This window comes from Sphaeramia orbicularis, chromosome 1, assembly GCF_902148855.1.
Source record: "Sphaeramia orbicularis chromosome 1, fSphaOr1.1, whole genome shotgun sequence".
NCBI lineage: Eukaryota > Metazoa > Chordata > Actinopteri > Kurtiformes > Apogonidae > Sphaeramia > Sphaeramia orbicularis.
The window spans coordinates 35,314,792-35,327,063 of NC_043957.1; the positions used below are offsets into that span (position 1 = coordinate 35,314,792).

The window sequence follows — 12,272 nt, forward strand, 5'->3', positions numbered from 1 at the left end:
ATATGTAATTCATCACTGTTTTCAAGGTTAATTCGCGTTAATTTTTCATGTTTTTGCTTTTCTTCATATGTAATAGATTTGATTTTTGCACAAACTTTGCATTGTTTCAACTCTCATTCACATTTAAAGTTTGTTTTTCTTCTATAACACTGGATCTTCTCAGCTTCATAATGATACTTTGTACATATTGGTTATATTGCTGTTATTTTCCACTCATTTATTTATTTTTTTCAAATTACAATTGTACACTGTATGGACGAATCAAGTCGGGCACATTAAATTAAGTTGTTTCATTGCCAATAGGGGGCTGAGATGCAAAATAATAATGTCAAGTTTCATAATATATTTTCATCTTGTGATAAATTTTGCAATAATCTTTATTTATTTAGTCTTGGATATATTAAGGTGAAGGCTTCATCTGCAATGTAACCAAGAAAACAGAAAAGTAGTGATGGTAGAAAAATCAGAAAACCTAAAAAAAAAAAAAAAAAAAAATCTTTGGGATTATTTATTTATCTATTTGTTTTTACTTAATCTTAATATATTTTAACCCTGTTATAATTATTTTAACTGTTGTACTTCTCTATTTCTTAAATATTTATCTTAGTCTGACCGTAAATATTCATTTTAAAACACACAAGTAAATGTTTGGTTTTTGCAAGCTTCTCTCTCAGGAAGAAAAATCATCCTTTTACACTAAAAAAAGATGGATTTGACATTTATTGTGGTAAGTATTAACCACAACTGACATTGTTATCATGATAATTTTTCAAATCAACAGAAATGTGAAGTCCTGTTAGCTGTAGGTGTGATGTGTCTCAGTATTTTCGTCCATATATTGTATATTTACATGTTCATCCCTTTCTTTGTTTGTATACTTGGGGTACAAACTTGTCATATAATACATACATATTGCATTAGAATGTTCTTGTCATTTGGCTAAAGTTGCAGAGTGACATTCATATTTGATCCATACTCTTTATGCCTGTCTGTGTCTATATGCCAGACTCATTAAGTGTCTTAATGAACCAGACACAGAGGTTCACATACATGCTCAAGTGTATAAAGTGAGTCAGACCGTTTTGGGTCCCTTCTCCCTATGGTTTCAGGACCAAGCAGTTGTGGAAGACTCTGATCAGGTGTGTCTAAGAGGAAGGAAGTAAGGCGTGTTGCTAGGCATTTTTTTTATTAATGTATTTTTTTATGGGCTAAAGCTGACAGGTGTGCTGTGATCTGGTGCAGTGTGCTCTGCTTTACATTCACTGCTGCTCCCCAGATAAAGAGCAGGCTGTTGGTAGATGCCATTAACCAAACTAAAGCTGCTTAGCATTGAATTTCCCAGTTTAAAGCTCAGGAGATTTAGCTGAGAGTATAGCAAATAAAATTTTTATTGACAGGGAAACATGAAAATTTGTGATTATCATGAACCTGCCTTTGAAACATACCTATTTTTAGGAATAATTTTTTACATTTTTGTTTAACTGACGACCGATGTTGAATTGACACTGAAGTAAGTTTCATATTTGTTAAGTTGCTACAAATTAATAGCCTCTAATTTGTCTCTGTCATCGATTTCCTCCATGTTATACAGTATTGTGGATGTGTTAAGGATTTGAGTCATTATGAAGTGCTGCTTTGTCTATTATAAGCAAACTACAACTGTTTAACTTCTGATTGAAGGTGCAGCCAAGAGAAGTGGTGTTAACGAAAATGAAAAGAGAACCACCTCCCCCAGAACTGGCCAGATTTAGATTTTGGGCTTTTATGGTAAATAATGCACTGTAGTCCTTGCTAAAGCTAATCAAATGACTTGTCCAGAGTAGCATGTGTGCAGACGACCTCCATGAGGCTCAGCATGAATATGGATCTGCATTTGGCCTTGGCTGAGTGTGAACACTTGACGTGACAACATGTGGTTTGTAGTGTCTGAGACAGGCAAGTGTGGAAAGTTAGATTTAATGTAAGTTAGAGTTGTCTTTTGGCAGTCATGCTATGTGTTTTAAGCAAGCGTTTTGGAGCATCTTGCCCATAATATGGGACTACGCATGATTCTGGCATGAAGGAAGTGCATAGTTGGGAAAAAATGTTGACATCACTATTGGTCAGACAATTAGGGAGATTTGTGTGGACTGGACATGCATGCAATACACACAGTGTGATATTAATCTACCTTTCATTACTCGAGAAGCAACTCGTGAGCTATGCAGTAATAGAATCTATTAAAACGTATTATCATCAGATTTATTGTGATTATAACAGTGAGAAAAACTTTCTTTTTATAGTATTGATTTACCAGTTCAATAAATTTGTCTACTCAGTTAAGTTAGTTAATATTGATGATTTAATGATGATTTTTTTTAGGGTTGTGTTGCTTTTTCTCACTCTTATTGTTCATCATAAGCCAGTAGGAGCAGCCCATACTGAGAATAACTTATCGGATCGCTATTAGTAATTTATTGGCCCATAATGTTGTACAATCTGCATTAAAAAAAACTATTTTCTCTTTTTTCTGTGCTATAGTTCATGACATCTCATAAAAACTGTATTTTGTTCAGAGCTACTTTTGACATCACATTTTCTCCACAACTGCACCATTGTCGCGTCATGCCATTGATTCTAAATTCTTTAAATTCTGCTTATTATCATGGTGATTGTGAGTGGGTATGTGGGAAAATCATCAGTGTGAATGCACCTAAAGCCTTCATTTGTTAGTGTAAACATGGCATGAAAGCAAAGAGATATTTAAAGTTTTTTGTCCTGACCGTTTTTCCTCACATATAAATACAAGAAGAAAATCTCTGCCCTTTATAAAGAAGTGGTTCAGAAGTCTTCAGCTTGTTCTGTATCTTTTACAGCTTTATGTCATATGTGTGTGTTACATTATAGGTACTTTAAGATTTCTTATATTTGTCATTCTCTGTGCCCTGAGTGCAGAAAGCCAAGCTAGGCCCAGGTAAAAAGGTGATCACGGAGACAGACGACACCTCATCCAACCAGCTTCCATCCAGTTCCAGCCTGGACCAGGTCAAACTCGGCGACTTCGCCTTCCTGGCTGTGTTGGGAAAAGGCAGCTTTGGCAAGGTAGGTGGTGTACACGAGTATGCAAAAGACCAATAAATCTGAGCGGTATACTAAGAACTGATCATTTCTCTTCCATCTGACTGTGTTTTCTGAAGGTCATGCTGGCAGAGATGAAGACCACCGAAGAGCTGTACGCAATAAAGATCCTGAAGAAGGATGTGGTGATCCAGGACGATGACGTGGAGTGTACCATGGTGGAGAAGAGAGTCCTGGCCCAGCAGGACAAGCCGCCCTTCCTCACACATCTCCACTCGTGTTTCCAGACTGTGGTAGGTGAAACGCTCCTGGACACTCATTAGGACGAGTCACTAGAGGTCAGGTCAGGTCAGATTAATTCATGAAGGGGCTTTTAGCGAAACAGCTTAATCATCAAGAGTTGTATAAGCAGTAGAGGACATGTATGACAAATACAATGACGAACCCCAATTAGAAGACTGAGCTTTGTTAGTGTGTGTGTGTGTGTGTGTGTGTGTGTCTTTGTGCACACGTGTGTATAAGTTTGACTAAGGACACGATCAGACAACACGACCTGAGAGAAAACAAAGAGATGTGACTTCAGGAATTAGTGTATTTCCTGCATACAGGCATACAGATGTACACACCTGCATGAGCACAAACAGACGCACAAACACACACTGTATAATTAGCCACATCATAAAAGAGTATACTGTGGCAAAATAAAGACAAACATGCAGACACATGCAACCACATGAATACAAAGTAGTGCAAACAAACATAAAGTATTATTTACAACTCCCATATTTTATGTTTTGCTAGAAATAGTAAATTGATAGAAATATTATTTCATAGACAAAGTAAAGTAAAGGACAATGATGTCTTAACCTCCTGAGACACAGGAAAGTGAACTTTTTTTTTTAGCTTTTTTACATTAAACAATTGGAATGATTGGAAACTGCATTATGCAACAGTTTTTTCAGATACATTTTTTTAATTGTTTTTATCTATTTATACATTTTTTAATGGAATATCCTTTGCAATGGACAGCAGTTTTTTAAGGTTAACTGTCAAACTTTTGTCCCCTACAGAGGACAAAAATGCATAGCTGGCTCTCCGGAGGTTAAATATGAAACAAGGTTAAAGTTATAAAGCATTATATATTTCCTCAATTGTGTGAACACTTGAAAGTCTACACTGAAGCTGGAAAACGCACAGTACTTTGCAACTAAACATGTCCCTTTACAATGGCGGATTTACCTACGCCCCTTCGTTTGAGAATCTGCAGAAACGTGCTGCTTTGATCAGGAATCGAACCCTGGTCTTTTGTGTTGTATTCCCAAAGCATTACCTATTGAGTAAATCTCTGTTGGCCTACAGGCTGACCTATTTGCTATTTGATGTCTTGCTACTCTTTTTGGGATGTGACATTTACATCTAAGCTTCAGGGTTAATTAAGATTAAAGTGTATATTGTGTTGTGAAATATGACTTTAACACACAGTATGTTTCTATAAACAAAGCAAGCCGGTCCAGGTCTACCACTGCTTTATAAATGCAAGGTTTTATCATTTTGATTTCCAATAACAATAGGGTCAGTGGTTCCCAACCTTTTTTTGGCTCTGACCTCATTTATAACATCACAAATTTCTGTCGACCCCAGACATTTAAAACTGAGGACATTTTTTTTTACTAAAATTAAGTTGTTTTTGATCATGAAATAGTTTGCTATACTATTCAGCGAATACACAATAATTTTAGATGACATTTAGTCTATATAATGTATATTATTATGGACGGAGGCAGAAAAGCCAGGGTTAGATTACTGCACAAAGTGAGAATTTGATTTCCTTGGTCAGGATATGTACAGTCAGTCCAGCTTGGATTTACAAGGCTGACAATTAATACTGAACAAACAATAACTGAAAACTATGAATTATGAAAAGAGCTGCAGCATCTGAAACCAACCACAATGAACATTTGAAAGATAAACAGTACCACAGTGTTTCAGTTTCAGCTTCACAGTTGGTCATGTCTGTTATAAATTGGGATTGTCTCTGTCAACTCACCATATATGTTTTATTAGTGAGTTGGGTTTTTTTTTTTATCAGTTACGAGAAATTTCAGGGGAACACACGTGAGGTCCCAACCCCAAGGTTGAAAACACTGGTTTAGGTTAATGAGCTTAGGGTTACAATAAACATTACAATCTGTTAAAACTTGAAAATCCGTAATCACAGAAGTGGGAGATCTGATATCTGCTGTTTGTCGATAATAAGGTTGTAAAGAACTGCTAAATATATCCTTATCTATAAATGTTAGATGACAAAGAAAATTGAGAAATCAAATCATATATAAATCTTTTTTTTTTTTTTTTCTTATCCAATCCAATGTCGTCATATGTTCTCTTATTCTAAATGTGAAATCAACTGTTCTCTTAATCAGGCTCTCTCAGGGTGAGATATACTTGATGGTAAGTAGAAGTTGTTAGCAACTGGATTTCTCAGATGGAACCATAGCAGCTGATTGGATTCAAGACACCATCAAGCACAGAAATACTTAGACACTGCCTGGTATTATATTCAAGAAGACACATTCACTCTTCCATATACAAAAGTATGGCTGGCATAGTTCTCAACTCATCACTAATATTTTTGTCATTTCTGAGAGTAATCATTTTCGGTATGTATTTTTTGCTTAGTTTTTTATTTTTTTCCAGCTATATTTTTCCCACTCAAGGACTTGTTTTGTATTAATCATCTAAAGAATAATCTGAACATTTGTATTTTGGTATTTTTGGCGACCCCTATTGGTGATAAGTGGGTAATTACGGGGTTTTGCTGTTGCACTGCCCTTCATACAGATGGACCCAGTGTGATGTTATCCAGCATCATCAGAGAGACTGACAGTTGAATGTCAAGGGGGAAAGTTTGCATGGTCTCACCATGAATGTGTGGATTCATAAAATAAAAAACATGCCATTAATAGATTAATTGGTCTAAAATGCAATGAACTGACGATTTATCGGGGGATGTACCCAGCTTTTGTCCATTCATAGCTGCAATAGGCTCCAGCATCCATCACGACCTCTCCCATGAGTATGAAGTAGTTTGAAAAAATGAATAAATACAGACTTAGATTTAACAGTGGTGATGTGTCTGTTCTGTCATTACTAAAAGTCTCGGCTCTTGAGTATCCTGACAGATGTTCAGTGGTCTTTGATGCCTGATATATTTGGTCATCATCATCTATTACAATTAAGGCAAGGCAAATTTAATTTGTAAAGCTCAATTCATACACTGGGCAATTCACAGTGCTTCACAAAAATGGAAAAGAAACAATTTAAAGCACACAATTAGAAACATAACATTAACATAAATAATAATCAATTAAAATAAAGTAAAAAGAGAAGAGTGCAGATGAAACACTTTCAGTTGTTCTATGCACAGTTGAACAGATCCGTTTTCAGTCTGGACTTAAACATTGTCACAGTAGAGGTCTGTCTCAACATCATCATTAAGACTGTTCCAGAGTTTAGCTGCATAGAACTGAAACACAGCTTCACCCTGTTTAGTCCTGACTCTGGACACCAGCAAAAGACCACACCCTGAGGTTCACAGGGTCCCAGATGGTTCAAATGGGACCAACATGTCACAGATGTACTTTGGTACTAGACCAGTGTTTTCAACCTTGGGGATGGGATCTTATGTGGGGTCGCCTGAAAGTTTTTAGTAATGATTAAAAAATAATAAATGAACATATTAATAGAAAATATATGGTGAGTCGAGAGAGAGAAAATCCCAATCCATAATAGACATGACAAACTGAAGCTGAAACTGAAGCACTGTGGTTCTGTTATCTTTCAAATGTTCAATTGTGGTTGGTTTCAGATGCTGCAGCTCTTTCATAATTCACAGTTTGAGTTATTTGTTTGTTCAATATTAATTGTCAGCCTTGTAAATCCAAGCTGGACTGACTGTACATATCCTGACCAAGGAAAATCAAATTCCTCATTTTGTGCAGTAATCTACACCTGGCTTTTCTGCCTCCATCCATAATAATCTACTTATATAGACTAAATGTTGTATAAAATACCGGTTATTTGCAACATAGTATAGCAAACTATTACATGATCAAAAACAAATTAATTTTAGCAAAAAAAAAGTCTCTTTTTGGATGTCCTGGGGTCGCCAGAAAATTTGTGATGTTAAAATGGGGTCAGGAGCTAAAAAAGGTTGGGAACCACTGTGCTAGACTATGGACAGACTTATAGACCAGCAGAGCTGGTTTAAAGTCTATTCTCTGAGCCTACAGGAAGCCAGTGCAGAGATCTGAGCACAGGACTAATATGGTTGTACTTCCTGGTTCTAGTCAGGACCCCAGCAGCAGCATTCTGGATGTACTGCAGCTGTCTTACAGCTGGTTTAGAGAGTCCAGGAGAAAACGCCATTACAGTAGCCCAACCTGCTACAGATAAATGCCTGGATAAGTCTCTCTACGTCTGGTTTAGACAGTAAACTTTTGACTCTGCCAATGTTTTGAGATGATAAAGGCTGATGTTATTGATTTAATGTGGCTGTTAAGTTTAGGTCTGAGTCCATTATTACCCTAGATGTCTAACCGATTTTTAGCTTTTAAAATCTAGTTAGAAAGTCTTTTTGACTCGTTACTGAATACACAGGTAGAAGGAAAGTTTAATTGGAGATGTAGGTGTTTGTTTGCTCAGGGCACAGTGTGGTAGACCTGGTGAAACACTCACTCTGCTGTCAACACAGATCTGCTGATATGTGTGCTGCTTGGGTTTTGTTTTGCTAAGGACTGCTGCATATATCCAGAATAGAGTCAGGCCAAACCTGTCACGGGCAGTAAGGGACCAGCACTATTAGACAAAGAGAATATTTCCTGACAGATGTCTTTGTTGAGTGTTTTCCATGAAGCGCTTTGTTGTGGGCTTTTTAGGTCACCTTGTCATGGAAAGTAAAACAGGAACGATTGGAACAACTCAGACAGCAAGGTTAGATGAGGCTGCGACGCTGCACTGTAGCTCTGCCTGTGAACAGAGAGGCACAAATGTTCCATTCTACAGCTGCTGTGACATTTAGTTTTTTTTTTTTCTCTTGGAGTGGATGTTTTTGTCTCTCTATCCTCGCATATCTCTCCTATTCCTGATTTTTTTCCTCTGTATTTCCTGTCTATCCTTGCAGGACCGTCTGTACTTTTGTCATGGAGTATGTGAACGGAGGTGATTCTGATGTATCATATCCAACAAGTGGGCAAGTTCAAGGAACCTCAGGCAGTGTAAGACATGCCTGTTTTACTACTAACTTACTTTACTGTATTGGAAATGACCCCACACCTTCATTAGGGATCTACACTCATTGTCAGATAAATAATATGAATTTATTAGAGATTTAAGCCTAAATTCCCATTGCTGTTAAACAATCAAACCATCTAAGATAAAAAAATATTGTACAAAACCTCATCAAATATTTATGGTTAAATTTGTTTGTCTTCTCTAAGGCTCTGTTTAGTTGCAGATGGCATAAAGACTTGACGTGTTTTAGCACAAGTGTCAAAACTAGGACAGGCTACAGTTGACTTGCATGATCTGTCATGCAAAGTGAAGGTGTTAAAAGTTAACATGTAAAACCATACTGGAGACAAAAAGGCTGCTCTGGGACATCTTGTGTGTAGTGTGTGGACACGTAGTATAGTTCTGTTCTTGCAAAGTGAACACAGATTTTTTTATTGCAACATCACACACAGGCCAGTGCAGACAGATGGGAAAGACTCATCCTACAAACAAAAAGAACATTCACAGTTTACATTTAATATGGAGTAAGGAAATTTAAAGGAAGGGGATTAAAACATGTAGGATACATCAAATAAAAGGAGATAATTTGTTTTTTGTTCCCAGGTCAGTACTCATTATACATAGATAGCGTATAGTTTTTATGTCTACCAGGTCCTATTAATTCTATGCAGCTTGGAGAAATTAAAAATGCAGGCAAATCCAAAGCTATGCTCATAAGTGGTTAACTTCGAAATACATTTGTAAGTTACAATACATTTGTACATGATTTTAATTATTTTATTATAAGGCACTAGTCGTTTTTCCATTGGACATCTGCGCAAAACTTCACCGATATTTACTAAATATCTAAAAAAAGAGAAGTGTGTAATATCGGTTTTCCCATTAAATCACAAATGCGATGATTTGTTTATTATTATCGCGAGATGACACGAGAAGTCATTCCATAAACATGGCAACGACGTAAATATGGTGTTGATTTACAGATATATTCATTATTATATATATTACCCCTCTATCTTGTACTAAATTAAAAAATTATCGGGTTTCCTGGTGTGTCCATACATATTGTGACATGTTTCTCCTTCTTTTTCGCTTGTTGTAACGTCTGTCAGCATCCGTTTTTTTAATTCACCTGACTTTAGTTGCGAAAAAAAGGTCTTTCCATTGCAGTTTTCCATGATATACCGTTTGCACTATGCCTGAAAAACCACCTCTTGCCAGCGCAAAAACTTTTAATCGAAAAATGAGACTTTTTGGTGAAATTGTCGTTTTTCCACAGGTACATTTTTCTGCACAAGTTATATTTGTGCAATTTGAGGGTCAATGGGAAAGCGACTACTGTTGCTTATTTAGTAAAGTTTTCTTTATATTTATACATTAAAATGATGTATGTGCTATTTTAAATGATGGATCCCAGGAGGACTACCTTGTTGTTGTGACCTTGTTAGCAACTAATTAGAATCCATTTTAAACAAATAAACAAATAAACTCTTAAAGACTTAGAATTATTGTTGTGGCGACTTCTAAATTAATTTTTCTCTACATTTGAACTTTTCTAAGTGATTTATTATCATTTATTATAATATTATTTCCTACTTTGTGCATTTTTTAGGTCAAATCAGGTTTTTACTTATATTTTCCTATATTGTTCATTAAAGTAAATTCAAAGGTAAATTCAAAATGAAATGAAAGGGGCTTTTTCAGCAAAACATCATTAACAAAGCATAAAAACTACTGTAATTTGTCACACTACATAGGTTTCCATGTTCACTACAGAGCCTCTGTGCTGAAAAGCTGAGAAGCAGTTTTTTACCTGTATTATTTCAATGCGCTAATAGATTTCAGAAGTTTAGAAGTTCTAATGATTTTAGATCAGTAGGTGTTCTGGTTGCTGAGGGTTAAATGGAAAATAAGTTGTCCATCATTAGGTTATGTACATGTAATGACATCTAACCAGCCTCTGCCTAAATGTAGACATTTAGTCAGTCCAAGGAGGACCTTTGGGTGCTCTGCAGGGGAGGATTAGTGGTAGTGGTTGTGTAGTTTTATTTCGAGCACATAGAATCATCAGATAACAAAAAACCATACAACATGGTCAAACAAAATTTTCTGCGTTCGAAAAGGAGTGGGAAAAAGTATAACTTATTGACTCCCACCCCCTTTTTACAAACTAAAAATCAAACTAGATCCGCTTCCTTTGCTTTGCTAACACACATTTCTTCTTTATATTTTTACAATACACAAAACATCCATACAAACCATTCACTTTTTTGGTCACCTCACACACAATCAGATTTGTGTAATCAACCGTTTTTAATATAGACTATAATATTTATACGCACTTTAAACATTTACTGCGAAAACAATGCTTAATAAATGTGATAATTAGGGATGTAATGATAACCGGTATAATGATAAACCATGGTCAAATTCCAGAAGGTTAGTATTACCGTTTAAATTCTAATTATCATGATAACCGTGTTTGATTACCGCACTTTGAACACAAACTTGATATGGAAAATGGTTCAACAATGGCTATAAGGTGCCATCTTTAATGCACATTTGTATGTTTGGCATGGTATTCACTGTTTTAGACTCATGTTCGTTCAGGTTCCACTTTTAGACCAGTATGAGCTAAAGTTGGTCAAAAATCAGTCAAATAAGAACAGAATAAACTAGAAATAATGACAAATACAAACATTTCTCACACCATTACACTAAAAATACACTAAAGTATACAAAAATATGCAAAAATACACTAAAAATATACTAAACTACACAAAAAATATGCAAAAATACACTAAAATATACAAAAAATATGCTAAAATACACTAAAAGCATACTAAAGCATACTAAAAATATGCAAAAATACACTAAAGTATAGAAAAAACATGCAAAAATACACTAAAACATACTAAAGTATACTAAAATAAGAAAAAATACACAAAAGTATACAAAAATATGCAACAGAAAGTACATTGTGCTATTATTTTACTTGTTTTTTTTGGTTGTTGTTTTTAGGTTTTGTTTTTTGTTTTTGTTTTTTTTTTTCAAATTATTTCAGTGTGCGTATTAGTACTTTTTCAACATTTTGACCGCATTTCAACAATACCGTGATAATAATGATAACTGTGATAATTTTGGTCACAATAACCGTGATATGAAATTTTCATATCGTTACATCCCCAGTGATAATACCTTCTTATCATGATAATTAATTACAATAATATCTTATTTTATACGTACTTCTGTGTTCTAACTAGATATTCACTTATTCAGATAATGTTCTATATTTTGTTATTATAGTGGATTTATACACCCTTTTAAATGCACAAATTGAAGAAGACATTTTTAAGTTTTGCTCCAGATTATTCCACAGATGCACCCCTCTGACAAAGATACACTGGCTTTTTATGTTTGTTCTACACTTAATTTTCTTGTAGATTTCAGTTCCCCTTAAATTATAATTACTTTGCCTGGGCTCAAACATCTCCTGTAGACTGTAGGGGAGCATATAGTCATGGGCTTTATACATTATAATAAGAGTATTAAGGTCGACAAGATCATATAGTTAGGGTTTATTATGAAGGAGGTGTAGGTGTATAAATATGGGGTGTCATTGCAGGTTCTATGCAGCAGAGATTGCTGTGGGTCTCTTCTTCCTGCACAGTAAAGGAATCATCTACAGGTGAGTGTTCACTTCTTTACAGTACCCATCCTTCCTCAAACTGAAGGGGCTGCATTTAAGATGTGATCAGTAATTTTGTGCTAAAATAAATGTCTGTCTTTGCTATGAATGATGTCATGGAGCAGAGCCCTGTACGGTGGTGAAACAGGTTTTTTTTTTCCATATCCTGTGTTTTGATAGACCTTTACAGACAGCAGCAGGATGTTTTTGTTGAAGGAAAAGATAATAGAAGAAT

At 35.4% G+C, this 12,272-nt stretch overlaps 1 protein-coding gene and 1 pseudogene across 1 annotated transcript in view; one reads left to right on the forward strand and one right to left on the reverse strand.

Annotated features, from left to right (window-relative positions):
* Nucleotides 1–12,272, reverse strand: part of prkcaa (protein kinase C, alpha, a) — a 278,370-nt gene that overhangs the window by 74,234 nt on the left and 191,864 nt on the right.
* The window catches only part of LOC115420810 (protein kinase C alpha type-like), a 38,351-nt pseudogene continuing 29,257 nt past the window's right edge, over nucleotides 3,179–12,272 (forward strand).